Genomic DNA, 24,009 nt, shown 5'->3' on the forward strand with positions numbered 1-24,009 from the left:
AGCGGAAACTAGTTATTGAAATACGCGCAAAAGTCTCGTTCTGGCGGATAAACCAAAGCACAAATGCGCGGAAATTATGAAATGCTTAACAACTATAATTATTACTACCAGCAGTTAACGGCCACTTTGCTAAATCAATAGTTCTGATATAAATTGTAAAATATGTATACATATACATGGAAGTAGGTAGGTATTTATTTAATTTTTTATTTAAGAGGAAGCTACAAGCCAAAAATGTGTATATTCTTGGTATACCTTATTCGTTCGTGTCTTACGCTCGTAACGGCAGCCCGTCCCACGGAACTGTCTTCGCGCTTTCGTTACACCGCAACGTAACACTTTCATGACGGTAGAAGAGTTGTTGAGTACGCTAAAAAATGAAGTTCAAAAAATACAAACCGTTAAAGACTCAAAAACCAAAACAAACATCGAAAAAATTATTATCGATCTTGACAATGAAGTGAAATCTGAAATATTAAAAATGCAACAGCAAATAATTCAACTACAAGACAAACTTATCGAAAAAAACGACCAGCTTGTGGGAAACTTTGAAAAAATAATGAAAAGCGCAACAACACCATCATATGCCCAGAAAGTATCAACAACCAAAGTTACTCCTCGAGAAGAAGAGAGATTCTCAATCATCATTTCGTCGACCAAAAATAATGCTAAAGCAGAAGAAATTGAAAAAATAATAAAAAAAGAAATAAATTTAAGTAACATAAAGATAGGAATAAATGGTTTGAGAAAAACAAAAGAAGAAAAAATAATAATATCATGCCCAAAAAAGGAATATGCAAATACCTTAACAGCCGAAATAAAAAAACTGAATATCGATTTAGTGGTAAATGAAATTCAAAAGAAAAGACCAAAAATAATAATAAAAGGATTAAAATCCAATCTTACTGAAGACGAAATAGTTTGCGGAATAATTACCCAGAATGAAGGAATTGAAGATGTTTACAAGGAAAGTGAAGACAACAAAATCACACTTATAACGGAGATAAAAAACACAAACATAAACGAAAAGCAGCGCCAATTCACTAGCTACATCATGGAAACCAGTGGCAAAATGCGAAAAAGTCTCCTTGCACTCGGTAAACTAAATATACAGTTTCAACGAGTAAAAATTGAAGATTGCGATCCATTAACTCAATGTTTTCATTGCTGTATGTTCATGCATACGGCTAAAAGATGCCTACACCGAACCAGCCCTCCAATTTGCCCACACTGCATGGGCGACCACATCCTTTCAAAATGTCCGGGAAGAGAAAAAACAGTACCAGCATGTGTAAACTGCACCAGACAAAATTCTAAATATGGAGAAAAAAACACCACGGACCACGCAGCCAACAGTATTAGGTGCAACTATAGAAACAAAATGCTGAAAATTGCGAGGGATCGCATCGATTACGACTAATGATGCATATCATTAATTACAAGTCTAACGAAAACCTAAATAAATTGCACAATATTTCAAAAAAATATTGCGAAAAGCCCTCCCGCAAAGTGTTAACACGCAGTGATAATATAAAAGTCAACACAAGTAATATTATAATTGCAAATGTGAAGTGTATTCCCAGCGCCAACATTATTGTTAATTTTTATTACTACCTCAAAATGAACGACTTTATAATAAACGCAATAGATAATTCATATAAAATAGACGTAAGGATTTTTGACACGGTAAATAATACAAACGATTTTATAGATATAAAACCTACAGCCAGCCTAATAATAATACACATGAACGTTAGATCTTTGGAAAAAAATTTCGAAGAATTTCTAATAACTATTAAACAATTAAATAGACTTGACTGTATAATATTATCAGAAATGCATTCATCGAGTGAAATTAATTATAATATACCAGGTTACTCGTACTATACAACAAAATATAAAATTAACAGAATTTGCGGCGTCGCCATATTTGTATCAAATATTTACGCTGTCACAAGTGTAAATGAAATAATGGTGAACAATGTCAATATATTAAACTTGGAGATAAATTTTATGAATTATTCATTTAATATCATTGCTATTTATCGGACACTTAAATTATTTAAATATGTTAGCAGAATTAAATTACATTTCATGTATAAATTCATACATGAGATTCATAAGAGATTTTGTTACCAATTTATTTTTTGTTACCATTGTGTTTTTTTTTTTTATTCTAATAATTTTGTTAATATTTATTTTCTTGCTGAAACTAATGTTTCACTCGGCGAACACTTTTTCTCCTCAAATACATTTTTTCCTACAATTATATTTCAACAATACAATAATGTCAAAATCAAAAATTTATTTTTCTATACTCTTAAAACACTACCATGTCTGACTCATTATTTGAAGAGATAGACTCATCTTTTAATATTTCGGAAAATATTTGTCTAACTAGTGTTGAATGTAATAACACATTATTAGAAATAGATTCTCTAAAAGCATTAACAATCCTTCACCTAAATATTCGAAGTGTCTCGAAAAATTTTGATCATTTTACACTTGCATTAAATGAACTCACTCATAAACCGGATTGTATTGTGTTGTCTGAAGCCAGAATTAGCGGCTACTCAGGTACCTATAATTTACCTGGTTACAAATACTTTGTCACAACTTACAAAATAAATCAAAACAGCGGAATCATTGTTTTTGTAAAATCTATTCATGAGAATATTTCCGTTAATGAAATTCATATCGATCTTGTAAATTGTCTTCATATTCGAATTATTATAAAACACACGTTTTATGATATAATAGCATTATATAGAACACATAACTCGAGCATTAGTAATTTCACCGAGAATCTGAAATCTATTATAAATACTAATTGTTCTCAAAATGCATTTGTTGTAGGCGATGTTAATATTGATATATCTAACGAATTTGAAAATAATAGAAATAATGAAAAAACTGAATATATCAACACATTAACGGAACTAAATTTTAAACCATGCATAAAAAAATATACGAGAGAATTTCATGGTCAAAGGCCATCATGCATAGATCATATCTGGTGTAATTCTAATGAAACTGAAAAAATAAAAACAATTATTTGGAAAAATAACATTACTGATCATCACACATGTATTGTAGCTTTTAAAACTGACAAAATAGATGTGAATAATTACTCCCGCAATAATTTCCCAAAAACTATTATTAATTACGAAAAATTACAACAAAACCTTAATATTGAAAATTGGGAAACTGTTCTATCCTCCAATAACACCGACTTATGTTCACTAAATTTTGAAGCAATCTTGAATAAGCACATCAAATCTTCCTCTTCCATTATAAAATACTCTCCAAAAACTAAATTTAAAAAATTAAAACCATGGATCACTCAAGGAATCATAATTTCAATTAGACATAAAGAAAAAATTTATAAAGAACATAAAAAGTTTCCAGAAAACTATAAACTATACGAATACTTTAAAAAATTCAGAAATAAACTATGCCACATTATTCGGAAAACCAAAGAAGATTTCTATAAAGAAAAAATCAATATTGCTGGCAACAATAATAAAAAGATATGGCAAACTATAAATGAAATTATCAATAAAAAACCAACAAAATCTAACATAAACAAAATCACAGATATTGATAACAAACTTTACGATGTAAACACGGATCCAACGAAATGTGCAAATATTTTTAATAGTTATTTTGGGTCAGTTGGTGAAAAATTAGCACTCAAAATAAAAAACACTGATAATAATGAAAAATTAGCACTTAAAATAAATAACTCTGATAATAAAGATCTACCGTCACCATCCAATAATAATTGTAACAACTTGAGTCAATTTCAACGAACTAATGTTGATGAAATTAAACAAATTGTTAATGAATTAAAAGGTAATTCTTCCCCTGGTTTTGACAATATTTCTGTAGAAATACTTAAAAAAAATTCTGACTCACTCTGTAAACCATTGGCTCACATCATAAATACAAGTTTTGAAAATGGCAACTTACCCTTTACCTACAAGAAAACTATTATTTCCCCAATTTTTAAATCTGGGGACCCCAATCTAAGTAGTAACTATAGGCCAATTTCTCTCACCTCAAACATTGCCAAAATATTTGAAAAAATTGTAAAAAAACAAATATTTAAATTTGTTAAAGAAAATAATATTTTAAATGCACATCAATATGGTTTTAGAGAAAATATGAGCACTCAAGATGCTATCGTTGACTTAACATCTGAAATTTATAAATCTTTAGATAGTAAAAAAAAATGCATTGGAACATTTGTCGACTTAAGAAAAGCATTTGATAGTATATCACACTCTAATCTTATCTCGAAACTAGCGAAAATTGGTATAACTAACAATGCTTTAACGTGGATTGAAAATTACCTATTTAATAGAGAGCAATTTGTAAAGTTAAATGGCTCTCTGAGTGATTCGCAGACCACAAATTTTGGCATCCCGCAGGGAACTGTTCTAGGTCCAATTCTTTTCATCATTTATGTCAACGATATTTTTAATCTCTCAATTATGTCTAAACTCATTTCATACGCTGACGACACAGCAATTTTAACTGAGGGATTAACTTGGAATGAAACCCAAAGAACAGCAGAGTTAGATATAAACATACTAAAAAAATGGTTCGATAATAATTTGTTAACACTTAATACTGAAAAAACTTTTATAATACCTTTCACCATTAATAAAAATTCATTCCCTGATAATTTAAAGATAAGTATACACTCATGCAATTGTAATAGAATTTCAAATTTATGTAAACCTGACTGCTCTGTACTTACTGTTAAAACTAATGTAAAATATCTAGGTGTAATTATAGATAGTAACATAAAGTGGAAATTACAAATCAATGCAATAGTAGAAAGATTAAGAAAATTATTGTACATTTTTCTTAGAATACGAAACATACTCAATTTTAAATTATTAAGAACCATATATTTTTCACTAATTCAATCAGTATTACAATACGGAATTGTTGGTTGGGGTGGAGCATTCAAAACTTCTCTCTTACCTTTAGAAATCATCCAAAGAATATTAGTAAAAATAATTTTGAAAAAACCGTATGATTACCCCACAATTAGATTATTTCAAGAATTTAAAGTCCCTTCACTTCATATTATTTATAAAAAAATAACTCTTCTTCAAATACATAAAGATTGTTTCAACATTGACAACTTAATAACTTTTTCGAACAGCAATAGACAAAGTATTCTTGGCTCTATAACTATCCCGCGCTGTAACACCACCACAGCCCAACAATTTTATAAATATTTTGGTGTCAAATGGTTTAACCAATTACCTCTTAACTTAAGATTGGAAATGAATTATAAAAAATTCAAAAGCTCAATAAAAGCACTATATCAATAGCATATTAAAATCGTTTATACTTGTGATGTTTTGAATATCCACAAAAATAAACGATAAATAATAAACGAACGTGCTCAAAAAAATTTATTGTTTAGACAACGACGGAAGATTTATTGACAGACAGGCCTGGAGTAAACAGATTCCCACGGGAAAGGAGAGACCGGAGGGACAGTCGAGTTTTGAACTTGGGTGCATTGACAGCCCCGAGAAATGGATACAAATCAGAAGTGTTGTTTGAAATTACAGTTAATTATTGAATTCAAATGGTATTAGAGAATATTGCGGAATATTGAATTAAAGTGAAAGATTATTGATCCGGTGTTTGTGTGAAGTGAAAGTGGTCCGACTCAGTGGGAAAACAATTAATAATAATGACAATAATAATAATTGGATAATTTGTAGAGCGCCGTTTTGTAAAAACCCACCTCAGGGGCGCCAGGTGTTGTGCAATCGCGATTGTGTTATAAAGTTGTGTTGATTTAAACGTGATTTCGTATACAGTTCGAACTAGATTGCTTGTCTTAAAAACATGAAAATAATAAAATAATGATTGCGTTTTTAAAACAGAGTGAATGTACTTAAAGGCAGGAAGTGTTTAATCGGGCTAAGTTATTGATTTGGCGAGATGGCATTCTATCCACGGAGACCGAAAACCAGAGAATCAAATAGATTATTAACTGTGGGTTCGAATCCTAACAGATTAGGGAGGTACAATTTTATTTACAGGAATATTTAATTACCCTTTTATATGCGTAGGGAGGAGGTCGAAAATTAAAGTGATTTAGCTATATAGTGTAACCAGGTAAGCTTCACGCTGAGAATGAGAGGTGCCTAACTGGGTGAGTTTTTTATATTATTTATTAAATTTCAGAGGACCTTTTTAAAAGACGGATACAACCGAGGTACAGGAACTAAGTTTACGACACCTGCCGCCCAAATAATGTTATCATTAACAGGGATGTGCTAGGCGAACCGTCAATCAGCTGTGAGCGAGAGACGAGTCAACGACCTTTTCATATATAGGACAAGGCGCGGTGTACAGTCAGTCAAAGGGGAAGTTTTGCTAGCGTATGCCGTCCCAAATTGAAAGCGATCGGATGCAACCAGACGGAACAAAATGAAAACTTTTCTTCTGTTATTTGACTTTCTAATTTAATACTTTTCATCTATTGTTTGACTTTCTAAGTTACGAATTGGGATGCACAAAAACAAATCTAAAGTCAAAAGAGGGAGATGGTAATCTCCGAAATAAAACTACCAACCGAACAACTTTTCTCAACAGGTACCTTTCGAGAGGTAGGCAGCCTCTTTAAATTAAATGCAAAAATCAAACCAATTATCCGTTTATACCTACCTGAGAGGATAGGTATTCAGTAGGAGTTACCCATACCTAATACACGAGGATGCTAGTAACCTCATAAAATAATTACTAGAACCGAATATTAAAATACAGACAGTCCTCATCCTAAATTTGGCATTTCGAGTAGACCTTACATATATCTCACATGATAATTGGCTGAATGGGTAGGCACACAACCTATCGTTAAAAAGCGGGCTAAATGTCGACAAGATCGTCGTGTGTTATCTATGTATTGACCTAGAAAGGGATGTAAATCCCCGACGGCGTGGGAGTTACAACGTTTTCTGGAGGTGGCACGTAACTTAGGACCTTGCGTGTCACATTTTCGCGACTAGATTCGTGACAAGGGATGTCATGGTTTTCCCCTTCTACACTCAGTAAAGTAGATTTTCCTGGAGGTGTTTGAGATTGGGGCAATTCTGAAATTGGTGATGAGACCTGGTTTTCTTTATTCTGGCGTGAAGGTTGCCGATTTGGAACAAGGGGAGACCCGGCCGGTTGTGATATCCAGACACGCAGATATCGATCGCCTTGCTCAAATTATCATCCATCAGTTTTGTTTGGTAAGAGGAGGAGTCAATCTTAGCTTGAAAAAAATTCATTTCCTTTCCTCTCCTTCCCCTCCCAAAATATATACATGGATGGCGCCGACAACTAACACCATAAACTTATCGTATGTATATCACATATATAAAATCTAACACTTTATTATATTCACATTACCCTACGATAGGTAGAATCGAGTTTGGTTAACACACTGTTTTTCTTTTTACAGACACTGTAAGCACTCTTATATATTTGTGTTTACTAATTATCTCTCTTACTTTACTTTGTTATCTTATTCAATACTTACTGTCCTCTTTACAGACCATGCAGATCTTATTTTTACACTTTTACTTTTGTTTTTACTTATTTACCGTTGCCCTTATGTGGCACTTTTTGGATTGATTATTGTTTTTCATTTTTCCTCTTATTTTCTCTTCTTTTTACATGTATTTTTTCCGGTTTTCTTTTCTTTTTTTTTTAGTAACAGCAACGAGTTTACAGGCGAGAACTGAACTCCGTTGTCTGTTTTGTTTTGTTTATTTTTCCCATTAGGGGTTGGATAACGGGCCTCGTCCCCGCATGCACGACTGGAGCTTCTTATTATTCTTTCTTACCGGGGGACTCCGCCAATCACCTGCGCCACCCCTGATGAGCGTTGGTGGTCAGAGGGGTGACTGTGCGGGCTGGGGTAACCTCCACCCTGCCTCCGACCTCCTGACGCTTTCCTTTCCTTAGGTTCTTTAGGGTTTTATCCCTCTTTTTCCAATACTTATCTTCAGGGCACCACCGGGTGGTCGGCTAAGGGGTGTGGAAGTCCTGACCTGCACCAGTCGCCCCAACCACCACCAATTTCGCAACAGGACTGCCAGTCGTGGTTCGGCGAAACTCCCCCGTCACTCTATTGTTTACTTTACTTTTATGTGTTTACAGGTACTGGAGTGTGGGTCCCCTCCACCAACTATCTGCCTGACACTTGAACTTGATTGTTTTGTTGTTTATTTTTCTGTGTTGTCCTTAGTTTAGTACTTGTAAGCGCTTGCATACCGCTTCATAACACCGTATGCGGGGACTTTGAAGGCCTAGCTTCATTTATATAAATTGTAGAGCCGTTTATTCAAAAAAATTAGATTCATGCGAGAGCTCCGAAGGGGTGACCATAAGTCACCTATACCGGGGTGGGACAGGGTGGGTGTACCTTCAAAGGTAGAATCGAGTAGCTAGTGGGGGGGGAGCAGGCGACTTAGAAGATAAGGTTTATAAAATGGTTTTAAAACACAGCGGTAATGGATTCAACTCACTCTATCTCAAAAGAACCAAGGGATACCACACATACATAAATAACTAGGTTCCTAAACCGAGAAACAAAAAACCAACACAACGTTCGGTGAAGCCTTTTTATACTGAACCGTCACGTGAAATGAGTACGTTCAAGGTCGTACGTCACGTAGACAAACTAGGATGTACACTCTTGAAGGGGTGTGTAATAAAGAAAAGACGGCAGGGAGGACCTTCCCTCCCCGGATATATATATAACCAAAGCCTTATGGAAAAGTTACCTACGGGACTTAAGGAAAATTATCGTAGAAAGAAGAGAAGGAAAAGTTTGAAGTAAAAAGGGAAGATCATTACATACTTAAAAAGACAATATAATCTCTCAATTATTATTATATTGAAATCCTTTTCTCTTATTTCTTATTCTTATCTCTTTCTTTCTTTTACATCCTTTTCTCTTTTCTATTTGATAAAATTTTGTTACATATAAAATTTTTATTATGTTATATTAAAAAATAAAAATTCTTTTCATTATCATTACACTCTCTGAAAAAATATGTTAAATTACTATTTACACGCGTTTCTCCGCCTTTTTAACACGAGAATTTGCTCTAAAAAAAGGTGTATCACGATGTACTGTAATAAAAAGAAAATAATCTTAATGTAATGTAATAACATGTAATTGTAAATTTAATATTAAATAAAAAAAATATCGTAGGTAATAGGCATTAAAATCGCTTGACAAACGGAGTTTAGAAACGTTCTAATTCTGTAGCAGTCATTTCCTGCCCGCTACAGAGCATTAGCATCATTCACTGCCCATCTCTATTTACAACTTGGCATCTATGGCAACTCTGGACAACGGGAGACGGGGCTCGCAAGCTAGACGCGCACCTCGACAATTCAGTATTCAACTGGCTGGCCTTCCGGAACATCGCTTAGCAGAGAGGACACGAACCGCACCATGATGAGCTGACAAAATTTACGAACGGTGATGACGCCTCAGTTTAATAATTTACCTTGGTCATCCTTCGTTCTACATAAAAATAACAGCAATGCTCACCGCATCGCTTGGCGCCCATTATTACTTTCATCAGGTTAGTTTATAATAAATGTCACCATCCTTTTGTCAATTTCAATGCAATATTTAAATTAGCAATCGTGCTCTCTACCTTCGGTAGTAGCACACGCCTGAGATAAATGTCACTAAATATAGAGTTCTCATGTTATTTAAAGGTTAATGAAGTGTTGTAGAAATAAATGTTGTGTCATGGAATTCATTTCCCTTATCTTTTATTTAATACACTGTTGTTACATACATTCCTGAGGCACTCACGCCCAATGTGGCAATAACCTAACGTTACAATTCAAGCAAGAAACTGGTTTTTATTTATTTTGTAAATAATTTTATAAGAAAGCAAAAAAGTAAATCAAAGTGAAACTGTCACAGATAATCTTAGCTATAATACTGTATTTTTTTATACATTTCTATTGAAAAAAAATATTTTTTTTAGTACTTTGCATTTATATTTTTTATTGAATAATTTTTTTTTATTTGTATTCTACTCAAGCGAAGCGATAGGAAAACCTTCAATTTATCTATAGCATATTTTTTGGTATTCATAATGTACACCAATTCGTTGTAAAGATTAATCAAAATACTGATTTGGCATTAAGATGTATCTTCTTCCTCACACATGTAAACAATATCTCTATCTGAGTTCGAGAAGCAGGTTACCGACACTATCACACTCACTCATCAAAAAGTGCACAAGCGCCTTCCTGAAACTGTCATATTTGACAATTGATTTGAGGAGCAAGAAAATTATATTGTGACTGTGCCATTGAGGTTCTTGTTCCTGGAATAATATAGTTGGATTGGTTGGAATATCTTGTGTTAATGGGTGATTCAAATTTTTTTTTGCGTATGTTTGAATTTTTAGTAGGAGGATAAGTGTTTGATGTATAGGGATTTTATATTGAGTACTTTGAAGTCCTTAAATTAGTCCTTTCGTGGGGTGAATGTAGTGTACTTTGTAGATTGTCCGCATAATCAATTTTTGACCCTAAATTAATTAATTATATATACGCAGACTTGATGTCCTATCTACTCAATGTATTATTTATTATCTATCTATCATCTTTAAATGATGTCACCACGACCGGTGTTTAAAAAGCTACCTTTCAAACTAACAGTGTGCTTAGTGCATTGGGGTATAACTCCGACCGTAAATTGGAACCGAAATATTGTGACGTCATAGGATTGCCTAACTATATCCACCAATGAAAAACTCCGAAAGTCTATGGAATAAGCTTTTAGAGTGTTTCATTGGTGTATAGTATAATAAGTAGGCTCCGAATGAGAATTTTACTATCTATATATTGGCATATCTATGGTTATTTAAGACCAATTGGTTTCATGCAAAAGAGACAGAAGATATCGACCAAGTGAATGGTTTATTTATGGCTCAGTGTAAATTAATGCCTCAGACAGGAAGGATTGATGTGTGATGTAAAGAAGACCGCGGATAATATGTAATTTAGCCATCATACACATGGCATACTTTGTGGCCCCAACTGCGACGGGTGAGTCCCGTTTTCTCCTATATCCCAATCTGGGCTTATATTATGTACCAGAAGCCCAGATTTAAAATATTGAGGAATTCTACTGTCCACCGAGCTTAGCGAATGCGTACAAATTAATTTTCCCATGTAACATAATGCCAGTTGACATAGTTTTGATCCTTCGAGAGTGTTCCCAAGGCAGAGGCGGATTTGCAGTCTTGGCCGCCCTAGGCCCCAGACCATGTAGCCGCCCCTTTCTCAGTACCTATCATATTGACCAGGAGTATCCAAACTTTTCAGTAAGTTCCTAGGGTCAAAACCGTTTTAATTTTCCTGCCATTATCATTCATGGTTCATGGGGTGAGAGTTGTCCAGGTCTTGGCGGCGGATACGTCTGCCCACCTGCTGCGTGGCGGGCCGGATCGAGAGAAACTGGGTGAGGGAGGCCTTTTGACCTCTCCAGCCGGACTATCTTGACCCATCGCCTTGCACCGCAGTTGGAGGGATGTATTCATACGTATGTCACTCCTGGACACACTAATCCCCGGATTCCTACCCACCCCTCATACATTTTCCTTTTCAGAACTTCCTATCCTTCCCTTCCTTAAAAAGACCCTCCACACAGCATCACCTAAGATGACATAGGTCGTGAGGGAAAATATTTTCCTCAAAGCCTCCTGTGTGGAATTAATGTAAAAAAATACGCTTGCTAAATTCGCTAGTTCAATTACTGTATAATTGTCGATTGTCGCAGGCCGTTTTGATGACATTGGCGGGCCGTTGTTTGGAGACCCCTGATATAGACTATAGACTACATAATGAATTTACTTTATTGACAACTTTTATCGAAATCGATTCAGAAATTTAGTTAACTATAATAGCTGCTAGTTTGTAATACTTTCTAAGGTTTCAAGGATTTGAATAAAACATTTAAAACAGTTTTAGGTTTAATTTATTTAACTAGTTTCAGGTTTATTCTCATACAATAATATATATTATAAGTGTTTCACAGTTACAATTAGGGTTGCCAGATACGGGCTGGATAGAAAGTTATTATTAAGTCTCCAAACAAATAAAAGAAATCAGCACCTCTTTTAAATAAAAAACCAACATAAGGTACATATTCGAATATAATAACTAAACTTAAAATACAAATTAAAACGTTGGTAAAAAAATTTACGTAAAGCATTATCTAACATAAAAAAAAACTGAACTCAAAACAAAAATCTGGCAGTTACAACTCTCGTCTGCACTTAAGTGCAGCAAAATCATTAATTAGATCTTCGCAATCCAATTTCTTAAAAAATCTGCTTCTATGTTAAGCAAAGCAAGATTGTTCAGCCTTTGCTCCCCCATTGTTGTGCGTAAATAATTTTTTACACGTCGTAAACAAGAAAATGATCGTTCTCCAGAACAGTTACTGGCGGGAGTACACACACACATTCGAAGAGCAATATCCACGTTTGGATAAATAGTTTGAAGATCTTCAGTTCGTAACCATTTTAACAAACTGACAGCATTGTTTCGATCCTTATTTTTCACACTGCAGTGAGCACGAAAATGGAGACATTCTTCTGAAAAATGGGCTTCTAAATCACTAGAATAAATCATTTGTAATGATTTTGCCTTTTCTTCGACTTCAGACGGGCTTAGTTTTGTCAATTGAGTAATAAAATTAAATTTATTATAAAGTGATTTGTAAGCACCCAGTCGTTTTTTTAGTTCTGCTGATAAGGAATCGATTATTACTAAAAAAATAGGGATTCTGAAATTTTCGCGGCCGTTTTTTTGTTGCATCTCTTCACCTGTATTATTCTCGCCAGGAAGTAGCTTAGGCTTTCGATTGCGTCGAAAATCTCTTTCATATTCCTGTAAAAAGGACAGTTTTTTGGCTTGGTTTTCGAAATCATCGAAATTATTATGATGTCACAAATCCGAACTCCGTAGGCTACTTATAACAATGCTAAAAAGAAATAAAAATCCTTTGCCTCTTAATCCTATTCCTACGTTCCTCCAACCCCCCCCTCCCCTTTGTCGTAGATTTTAACTAAAAATATATATTTTTTTATTTTTTAAAGAAAATACCTTTATAATGTCACACTTTATTATTCACTCATCATCATCAGTGGAAAGTTCATAATTGGCATAAATAACATCTTATTATTGTATTATTTTATAATCTCTGATTTATTTATTTATTATAGCTCTGTGTGAACACGCTCTTAGAGCGTGTTCACACACAGAGCTATAATATGCGTGGGATGGCGTATTTCGGCATATCGCTCGGCGTACATTCCAAATTGGAAAGTATGGCGAGCGATATGCTGAAATACGCCATCCCACGGATATTATAGCTCTGTGTGTGAACACGCTATTATGCATAACAATACCTAACGCGGTTCAGTCACTAGCGCAACTGAATCACGGTAGGGATTGGAAATACGCGAGCGGGCGTGCGACGGAGCATGATAGGTGTGGCGAGGGCGGCTGCGGGGCGTGGGGGCGCGCTGTGTGCTGTGTGTGAACACGCTCTTGCATATCGCTATTTCGTACGTAGAATATTTAGGTACTTAGGAAGTAATTTATTGTTATCATCTGTGACTTTTTTGTCACGATTGGCCGCCCCTAATATCTGGCCGCCCTAGGCCCGGGCCTACATAGGCCTAAGGGCAAATCCGCCTCTGTCCCAAGGGCTTCCCTACGCAGCACCTTCTAAAACTAACTTATACAGAGAAATCGCAGTTTGGCTACAACAATATTAATATTGCACTATTATTTATCCAAAAAGTGACAAAAAGGAGGAAGCGCAACACGGCAAAATAACCCAAAATTAATCACGATAATACATTCTTTTGACCATGAAAATTACAAATCACATCCGGTAACGAAGTTTTACAAAATAAAAATAAATTATCTTAGAATGTAATTCTTCTATTCAATCGAAATCACAGGTAGACTTACATACTCGTGATCCTCAGATGTATCTACGTTAGTGAGATAAGAATTAATTATACACGAAAACTTTAATTAATTTTTTAATTATATTATTAGCCTCGCGTTTGCGATAGCGTCAATTTAGATTCGAAATGCAAGATTTCACAATTTTCCACCATTTTCAGATTTTCTGGTAGGGACATATTTTGAAATATAATATGATTTAAATAATTCTTTGTCATATTTTGACAAGTTTGATTTTAAATAGGTACCCAATTTAATATTATTTAGGTACCTAATTATGTACTTTTTAAATCAACCCGTGAAAATCAAAATTCTCACTACGATAAATCTATTTTATAATGTCTTTAAAAGCTTTTTTTTGGGATTGGCTGAGGATTAAACCTTCCTTCCCAGGTACCGACAAATCATGTAGGACTGACATTTATTTCGTATATTAACTGCTGTAATAATAATAATATTTGGCTATTCATATAGCGCCGTTTTCGTGAAAAATCACCTCAAGGGCGCTGTACAAATATATTTCTTAAATAATTAATATTAGAACTAATGACTTAAACTATCTTAACGACATATATCTTAACATGTGTAATATCATCCGATTTCTTCCGAACATTTGTGTGTAAGTGATTACCACCAAAAGTTGATAAAATGCATTGTTCTCAACAACGAGTCTATCTGCCTAGTTTCAGCTCGATCGGATGTCGAGAAGTGGGTTAATTTGGTCTTACAAGATTTGCAGTCACTCATATCGAACGCAAAAGTGAAATTGAAATAATGTTTTAATAAAAAAATATTACTAAAAAATTGCTGCCGACCTCCCAAAAAGTTAATATAACATCGCTTTTATTGCAAAATAATATCGCTTTTCATTAAATTTCACAAAAAATAACTAAAATATTCAGGTTCAAATAAGTATTTATTATGCATAAAAATAAAATAACCGATTGAAATATTTTCGTATGATTCATAATCCCATCCAAGAAATACCTCCTCGCCTTCTTTCAGCTTACTTCTAAATGTATACGCGGAAACTGAGCCGTTCCAGAATTCATGGTATTTGGTGTTGGTTGGCTTTCCTAGTAAACACGTCAGGGCAGACGGTTCGTAACAGACATTCTCGGCTCAAATTCATGCATAACCACCAACTACCATTATATAATACACAAATATACCATTATACTATAACATCGCTGAGGACTATCGCCTGTATAATTCGCTTTCTAACATCTACCTGCCTCCCAGAATACCTTTGATATTACATATTGCACAGCGGATATATGGATACTATACGGACTAAAACTAAAAGATTGGCGTGGCTCATTGATGTATTTTGTCTATGGCGTGGCTATATCGACCGGTTCATGAACTCATTGTACATTGCATGCCCCCTCTGAGCCTAACATAACCTAACGTATTATAGAGTATCTGGGATTGACCAAATAGGGCATTCGATGGTACCCACCAGTTTACGGAACCGTTTCAAGGATCTGATGGGTCCCTCTATCGGTTCCCAGGTCAAAAATCTACTTTAAAAAATATAAAGCTACTATTACATAATTCTAAAAGCCTGTCTCTACACGGTATAACATAAATTTATAGATACCTACCTACCAAAAACGTTTACGTGTTTTCAACCAAGGCAGTTTTTTTATTTATTTATTAACCAATATGTATAATACATAATATATAATATTAGTGGTAACAATACCTCCCTAATTGAGAAATTCTCGTGTTTAGGGAGGGAGCACTATCCAATTGACAGTACTATACACACTTATCAGTTGTTACAATTTGGATGCATGAAGGACTACTTTTTTTAAACATAATGAAAATATAAGTTGAAATTACAAAAAACTAAAAAAAAACCCTAAACACAAATACCTCATCGGGAAATGAACTGATATCAAACAGAGCAATTAAATATCTACTAAATGAGCTAATCTACCCACTGACGTACCTTGTAAATCTTTCAATAAGAAAAGGTATTTTTCCCACATGTCTTAAAATTGCTACGATTATTCCAATATATAATTATTTAAAAAAGCGGTCCCAAAAATGATATATCTAACTATCGACCAATTAGTCTATTACCTACACTATCGAAAATATTGGAAAAAGTAATAAAAAACAAATGGTTAAATTTTTGGATGAAAATCTAATATTATCAACGGAGCAATACGGTTTTAGGGAAAACCTGGGTACTGGTGATGCTATAGCTAAAGTAACAAATACAATTATAAAAAAACTGGATGAAGGTAAAAAATGCTTGGCAGTTTTTATTGACCTTCAAAAAGCTTTTGATACAATTGACCATGAAATACTATTTTTTAAATTAAAAAAAAATGGAACAACACAAACAACTCTAAATCTAATTAAAAGTTACTTAACTGGAAGGTATGTACAAATTGGTAAAAAAAGCAGCAAAACTCTATCAATCAAGTACGGTGTCCCTCAAGGAAGCGTATTGGGTCCAATACTATTTCTCATTTATATTAATGACCTTATGAGTCTTCCCATTGAAGGAGACATAATGAGCTTTGCAGATGACACTGTCATTATATTCTATGAACAAAATTGGACAAGCACACATAAAAAAGCGGAGCAAGGTCTGACTGCACTCCAAAACTGGTTAAAAGCAAACTCCCTTACATTAAATGTGAGTAAAACTAAATATCTAACATTCTCTAAAACCAAAAGAGGTCCACCAACGAATGAGCATACACTCAAATTACATGAATGTCTAAACAAATATCCGCAATGTTCTTGCCCGCATATAGTCCAAACTGAAACAATTAAATATCTTGGGATCGTAATTGACGACAAACTTCATTGGGATGCACACATCGAAGGAACCTCAAAAAAGCTAACAAAACTCATCTATTTCTTCAAAAAATTACGAAATATCTTGTCAACTACAGATCTAAAGAGAGTATATTATGTTCTATGCCACTCTCTACTGGAATATGGCATAATAGGATGGGGCTCAGCATCATCAAACCATCTTAAACAACTAAAGAAAACTCAAAATTGGATCATAAAGACCATATTAAAGCTCCCCGTAAGGAAGCCAACTACTGATATTTTTAATCTGTTTGATGTTCCAAGTTTACAAAAAATCTATGCTAAAAATATTCTAGTTCATCACTTAAAAAATAAACCAGAGGCAAACCCCTCTCACGATCATGAAACCAGAGCCAAGCAAACAGACATGCTAAATATTCCTAAATGTAATTCTACCTTTGGACAAAGAAACTCTGAATTTTTAGCAATAAAATTATATAATAAACTCCCTCTCAACATCAAACAAAGGAAAACGAAAAATAACTACATTAAGGACATCAAATCTTGGCTTAAGGAAATATCGGAAGGAGAACTAGCTAAAATATTTAAAACATCATCTTAGTCGCTGAAAACGTATACTAACATATATAGTCCCCCTCAGCACAGGATCTCCTAGTGAGGAGGACTTCAATCATCTGTTTTAATTTTATATATATATTTTATTTCATGTGCCATACAAAAATGTACCTAATTATTTAAAAAGTAACTAAATATATATTTTTTTTGTACATAATGAATTTTTTTTATACACAATGAAAAATATAAGATGGCATTTGTTTTGCACATAATGGAAATATAGGTTAGCACATCGTAACACATACTTAGAAATTATTTAATAGTAAAATGTTTTTTGAGTTTTTGTTTAAAAATTTCATAATTCCTCTCGGATTGTATTTCTATAGGGAGTTCGTTAAAGCATTTTATTGCCGAGTATGTGTAATGATGTTGGGCTGTTGTATTAAGTTTAGGGATTATTATTTGTCCTAAGGTTCTCCGTCTGGTGCTGAATGACTTTATTGTTAGTTTGTCTTTACGGATTTGTAGTAATGCGTTTTTTGATAAATTTTATTTATTGGTAATACTTTGAATTCATCGAATAATTTTTGGGTTGAATAGTCTAATTGTTTCTTTAGAATTATTTTGATGAGTCTTCTATGTACTATTTCAAGTGGGGTTAAGTTGGTTTTATACGCTCCTCCCCATCCTATTATTCCGTATTGCAGAACTGATTGGGCTAATGCATAGTAAACCTTTAGTAGCAAAGATTTATGTAATATATTTCTCAGTTTGAGGAATACGTAATAAAGTTTACGTATTCTATTTACAGTTTGTTCTACTGTGCTTGAATCTAGTGGAGTGACAACATTTATAAAGAAGAACATACTACATTAGAAGAGGAAAGTAGAAAGGACAAATAACAAACATGTTCCCACGGCAGCTTACAACACAAGAACAGCAGTTACAGCTTCTGACAAGCCACAGGTAGTCCAAACGAGAAACAGTAAGCAGTGGAACGGGAAGATGGTCATTGGAATCCTTCACAGGCAGTACAGTGGCCAGATGTGACTCCTATAAAAAACGGTGGGATAGTGAAGAAGATACTTCTGAAGAACCCTCGGGACTAAGTAAATAACTCCAGCCGTCAGGACCACAAGAGAACGGAAGATCAGGATCGAAGAGAAACATCCCTTTGACTGTTACCACTACTTCAAGGGTGGCGCAGTGGATAGTGCACGAAACTAAGCGCTTACAAATAAACATGTTGCAATCAAATAGTTACACACATATCCAGCAGGTTATCGTTGCGAATTTCTTTCTATTTTGCGGTTTTAACACTGTTTATGAGAGAAACTAGACATTAGTTTGTAGAAAAACGATGTGGTTACCTACAAGCAGGCCCGGACTTATTCATAAGAACTTAGATCAAGTAACTCCGAGCGCTATCTTTCTGAAGCGCTGTATTTATCAAGATATTATTATTTTATTTTATAACTATCTACAACTGTGCTAACTTTGTAACGCGCCCAACGACCTTACTCGTATATTCGATTAAATAAATACCCACTCGAGCGAATTTTGACATATTATGGCAAGTTTGGAAAAAAGATTTTGAGCAATCGCTTGTGCCAAATTTATAGAACCTAAACATATGGGAAAACCGGTAAAATCTTGATGGATTTATGGGCTTTAAATCGCAGTGGGTAGTTTGAATATTTATATATTAATATTAATTAAATAACTTGGTGAATGAGTGGATATGTGCGAATCCAACCCGTAATTTTCGGAATCATCACAGTCAAATTTATCGACCACTACACTGTGAAGGTAAACCCTATGGAGGAGACCATTACCGAAGAAGCGGCGGCATCAGCGAGCACCTCAGCGCCCCTCGTATACCTTTATCTATTGTGTGAACAGCAATATTCATCATACTGCTTTGTGAAACCGTGCAAAGCATAATACAATACAGTACAATACGATTTAGAAGTTACAACTGTACGGAAAATAGTAAATATATATTTATATATCGTAATATGGGGCGACTTTTGAATCGAGAGAAAACTTTGATCATCGCGGGCATCAATCTTAGCTACCACTCAGAAATTACTCGCTTCTTTCTAATGATTTTTTTCGGGCAACGTGAACACAATGATGATTAAAAAAATCGTGTAAAATTAGTTAATTTCTAGTTACAAAAAATATTAAAAATATGTTGGGTCAATGGGGTTTCTCACAAACTGTCTTATTAAATAAAACTCCGGCTCCAACAAAACACTTGTACTTTTAATATGATAGATTGACAACGGGCTCTAATATCTTAATTAGCAGGCAGTTGGAATAATATTGACCCCATCCTCGAGGTTCCCACATTATTTACTATCCACTCGTACTCTACAATAGTCTACAGTTAACGGCATATATGGGTAACCTAATAGACTACCACTAGTGCCATCTACGGATTAGATCTTACATTAATATGAGTGATATTAAAACATCGATGATTGAATTGTGAAGCTGTTTTTTTAATGTTTGCGGACAGAGAAATTAAAAATACAGTTTATAAATTCCTCGACGATTATAATAGTTTCGGTCACATAAAAAGTATGAAGTGCACCAGTCTCTATCGATATATTTATACAACTACTTGAATATTCGAGTTGGCATTTTTTGTGGTTTGGCGTATCGTAAAAAATGGTAGATATATCAAAGTCACCCCACTCCAAAAGGAAACTGTGATGACAGTTTTTTTTTCTATTTTTATCACTTGTATTTTCGACAAGTGTTAAACATACTTATTTATGTATTTAGAATTAACGGTACAAGTTCCATTTACAGAAATCATAGTTTTTGACAGTCATCTATCTTCTATCTATCTGTCTATGGTGACCGGATAAATCATAAAATTTATAAATCATCAAATTTAAAAAAAGTTATATAAAGTCATGGAAAGTGATGAAATAAAAACTTTATTCTCGGTTAAGTAGGTTAGGTTAAGTTTTTTTTTTCATCGTTTCTAATGACTTTATACCACTTTTTAAATGTGTGTTGAATTGTCACTGTGTTGAGTTATCATGGAACCCTGGCTATATAAATAAAAATGTAAATGTTGTTTTGGTTCGCTCCGTGGTCGAGGGGTAAAGTTTTCGACTAGCAAGCCGAAGATCGCGGGTTTAAATGCCTGCGGGCGCAAGTAAATTTTATTTGATTCATTTTTATTATTTCAAAATTTATTAATTTAAAATAATATATAATATACTTGTGGCACGTTTCGGAGTGGAAGATACTCTCAGAATCGACCTAAAGACGATGTTCAGAATTGAAACGTTGCTTGAAATAGCTTTAGCCGTGTTTGGTGACCAGAACTGAATTGCCAGATACTCCCACAAACTCCTCTTCCCCGTCTCCTTCCCCTCTCCAATAACCTTCAGCCTCACAACATACCCAAATTTGGGATGCCATAGTCTCACTGGCTCTAGAGGGTTGGGAGCAGTTTGGACTCTTGTGCGATATTCATATTAAATATCCCGCAGCCAAGTGGGGGAGTAGATAGTTTCCAAAATTACTATCCTCCTTATATTAGCTTAATTACTTGACAAATCATTTTAGTATAAGTTACCATTAATAATTGACTGAATAATTGGGATTTCTATAGTTTAAAAGCTCATAAGACAGAAAAATGCATGGGGTCGTCGGAAGATCCACTGGGTTACAGACGTTTTGTTTGGCATCTTGGCCTGTCAAGAGTTAGAAAATTGAGCAAAATCACCCTATTTTACGGTACTTACTCTAATGTAGTTGATTCCCAAAGGCGCTTAAAATCTAATAATTGCTCGAGGCGCCATTAATTTGGCTTATGCCGGGACTGCGTCCTACGTGATTAGAATACTGACTTCGCTGTGGGACTGATTTCACATTATTAGATAGATATCAATGGTGATATTTGACATAAACCACACTGCTAGAGCTAGAAATGAAAAGGAAACGCCAATCTCCGCAGCTGCCTAGAGTGTGAATGACACAGATAAAATGTTTTACCTAAGCTAAGTGCAAATATGAATAAGACTTTAACAGTTCATAACTTACCAGCTCATTTACACTGTTGATGATGATTGCGGCCAATATAGGAATTAAAGCCTTTGTTCGTAATTCGTTCAGTTATCATGATCACAAAGTACACATAATTACCATGATATAAAAACGTGTTTGATTACTTTTCTAAGACAGATAAAAACAAACTATGAATCAGTTAATTATATACCTAGCTATCAAGATGTATTATGTCTCTAAGGAATGTGATAATCGGAAGTACAAGACTCCGACGTTGATAGTGTTTGATACAACGTTATCAGTTTGTAAGACTGCCATGAAAAGGGCATGTTTGTGCCAGAAAAATGTTGACTTAACCCAAATGACTAATAAAATAAAATAGGAATAATTCCGAACGTATCCGAAACTAAAAACATTTTTTTGAAATGTGATGAAATATGTATATAAATTTTATAATCAAAAATCTACATAAATAAAAGTGTAAATGTTGTTTTGTTCAATATCTTAAATATCCAAAAGTTCTTTTCACCGATTGCTTTGCAATTTTAAGACAATGTTGCATTCCATCTGTTGGACGCAAAAGCAACATACGCTTTGTGTCTCTATTTGCACAGACAGAGACACTGCAATGGGTGGCGGGGTACAGCTAGTAATAATATAATTTTTGAAATATTAAAATTTTGAAAGCAAACATAAAAAAGTACGTTATTTCGTCGAAACTCTGAACTAAAATTACTAATAACGTAAAGAAAAAATATTTTACTAGGCAAATATATTAGAAACGTCATTGTTACCTCTTTTTTTCGTTTCATATGAATATAATTAATAAAAAACTAAGGATGTTTCGTAATTTTTTTTACTAATTGCGGTCGAAACCTTTGGTTTTATTGAGATGTACATTTGATTAATTCTGTGGTTAACTTATAATTTGAATATAAAGCGTGGTGTTTTCTCTTTCTAACACGGTTTAGATCATATTTCTAACCATAAGAGTAAAGGAGACACAACGATTTCTATGAGACCATATGAGCTGTTCCTAAAAGCGAACAATTTAGCCCGAGGGGTTAAATCTCAAATGTAATCGTGGTCATTTCAAAGATCAATTTCTAATTATGTTGTCGCTGATACAAGCATTATGCATTACATACTATGTAACAAGCCTGTAAATGTAGGTACAGGAAGTATATGTTAAATTGAGCGATTCGTTGCGACAAATGACTGAGCGGCGACCAGAACCACCAATGTGTTTTAAATAGTACCGTAGTAGTATTTAACACCGTGAAATCGATAACTTTACAACATCTGATCGAAAGGCGTAACTATCGACGATCTCGAGCACGGTAGCGCTGTTGATAAAAAACAGATATTGATAAAGCAATAAATCAGAAATCAATATACGCTGGCAACACTGGCGCATCTCTCTATGAATTGACGTCCTTAAACGTCAGACGGCCATGTCAAAGTTAAATATACTAATAAATAATTGGCAATGTTGAATTGAAAAATTAACCTTAATGTGCATTGGCAGTCCGCGTGTACTTTTCGACACTAAAAATGGAGTTAATTAATTCATGAGGTCATTAGTCACAAGTCACAACTTTCGTTTCATGAAGCTGGAACGGAATCAATTGATAGATAAATTAACGAAGACGGTGTACAGATTTCGTTCAGTTAGTTCATCTTCATTCAATAATAAGTCAGTTATTTTGCATAACGAAAGTAACGAACAAAAATGAAGGCATGTTGACAGCTTATTGGAGTAGGAGGCCCCGCTAAGAGCAGCGGCTTTTGTCTACCAACTGACGGAATCACATTCTGACAGTGCTCACAAATATCGCTAACTGACCACAGACGGATTTTGTCAATATCGTATTGAGATAGGGTTTTTATCGATCTACCGTACTAGATACCCAGTTACTGAATAATATTATATAAAGTTAAGTATTTAGGAGTATGTATTCGTAGATACATTTCATTGGTTTTTTCTCATTTGTAATATGAAACGATTAAAGTTAATTTAACCAGGTATTTCCCATGAATGTGTTGACTGCTTAAGAACAGGTATCTAAAACGAGTCGTAAAATTTCAATAGATTCCGAGTTCCTAGAAATACTTGGCATTGTTTTGAACAAGGAAATTAATCTACCGCTATTCTGGCGCAAAAATGAGATATAGATAGGCTAGGAATATATTTTTTTGAATTTATCAAAATAAGAATGAAGATGAATTTATCAAACGGAATCAAAAATACTAATTTCGATTGTATGTGCGTCCCGCGTAACGCTGGTTCAATGAACTTAAATTTTCTTTAAATTGAAATGTTATTTTAAAATTTGATCTGATTCTGTGAAGAATTCACACACGCGTTAAAGTACTTAACTATAATACATTATTTTTAAGAAAAAATTATTTTAATTATAATTTTAAATTGCAACTGATTTGTCTAGATTTCAGCCTATTCCGTGATTACTCACGGGCCTGCGCTGGCAGATGGCATAAATATCAATTGCGTTTCAATGAGTAATACCTTAAATTGTAATATTTAATAATTGAATACAATATTACCGA

This window comes from Hesperophylax consimilis, chromosome 8 (assembly GCF_061612785.1).
Source record: "Hesperophylax consimilis isolate HC1 chromosome 8, BYU_Hcon_1.0, whole genome shotgun sequence".
Classification (NCBI taxonomy): domain Eukaryota; kingdom Metazoa; phylum Arthropoda; class Insecta; order Trichoptera; family Limnephilidae; genus Hesperophylax; species Hesperophylax consimilis.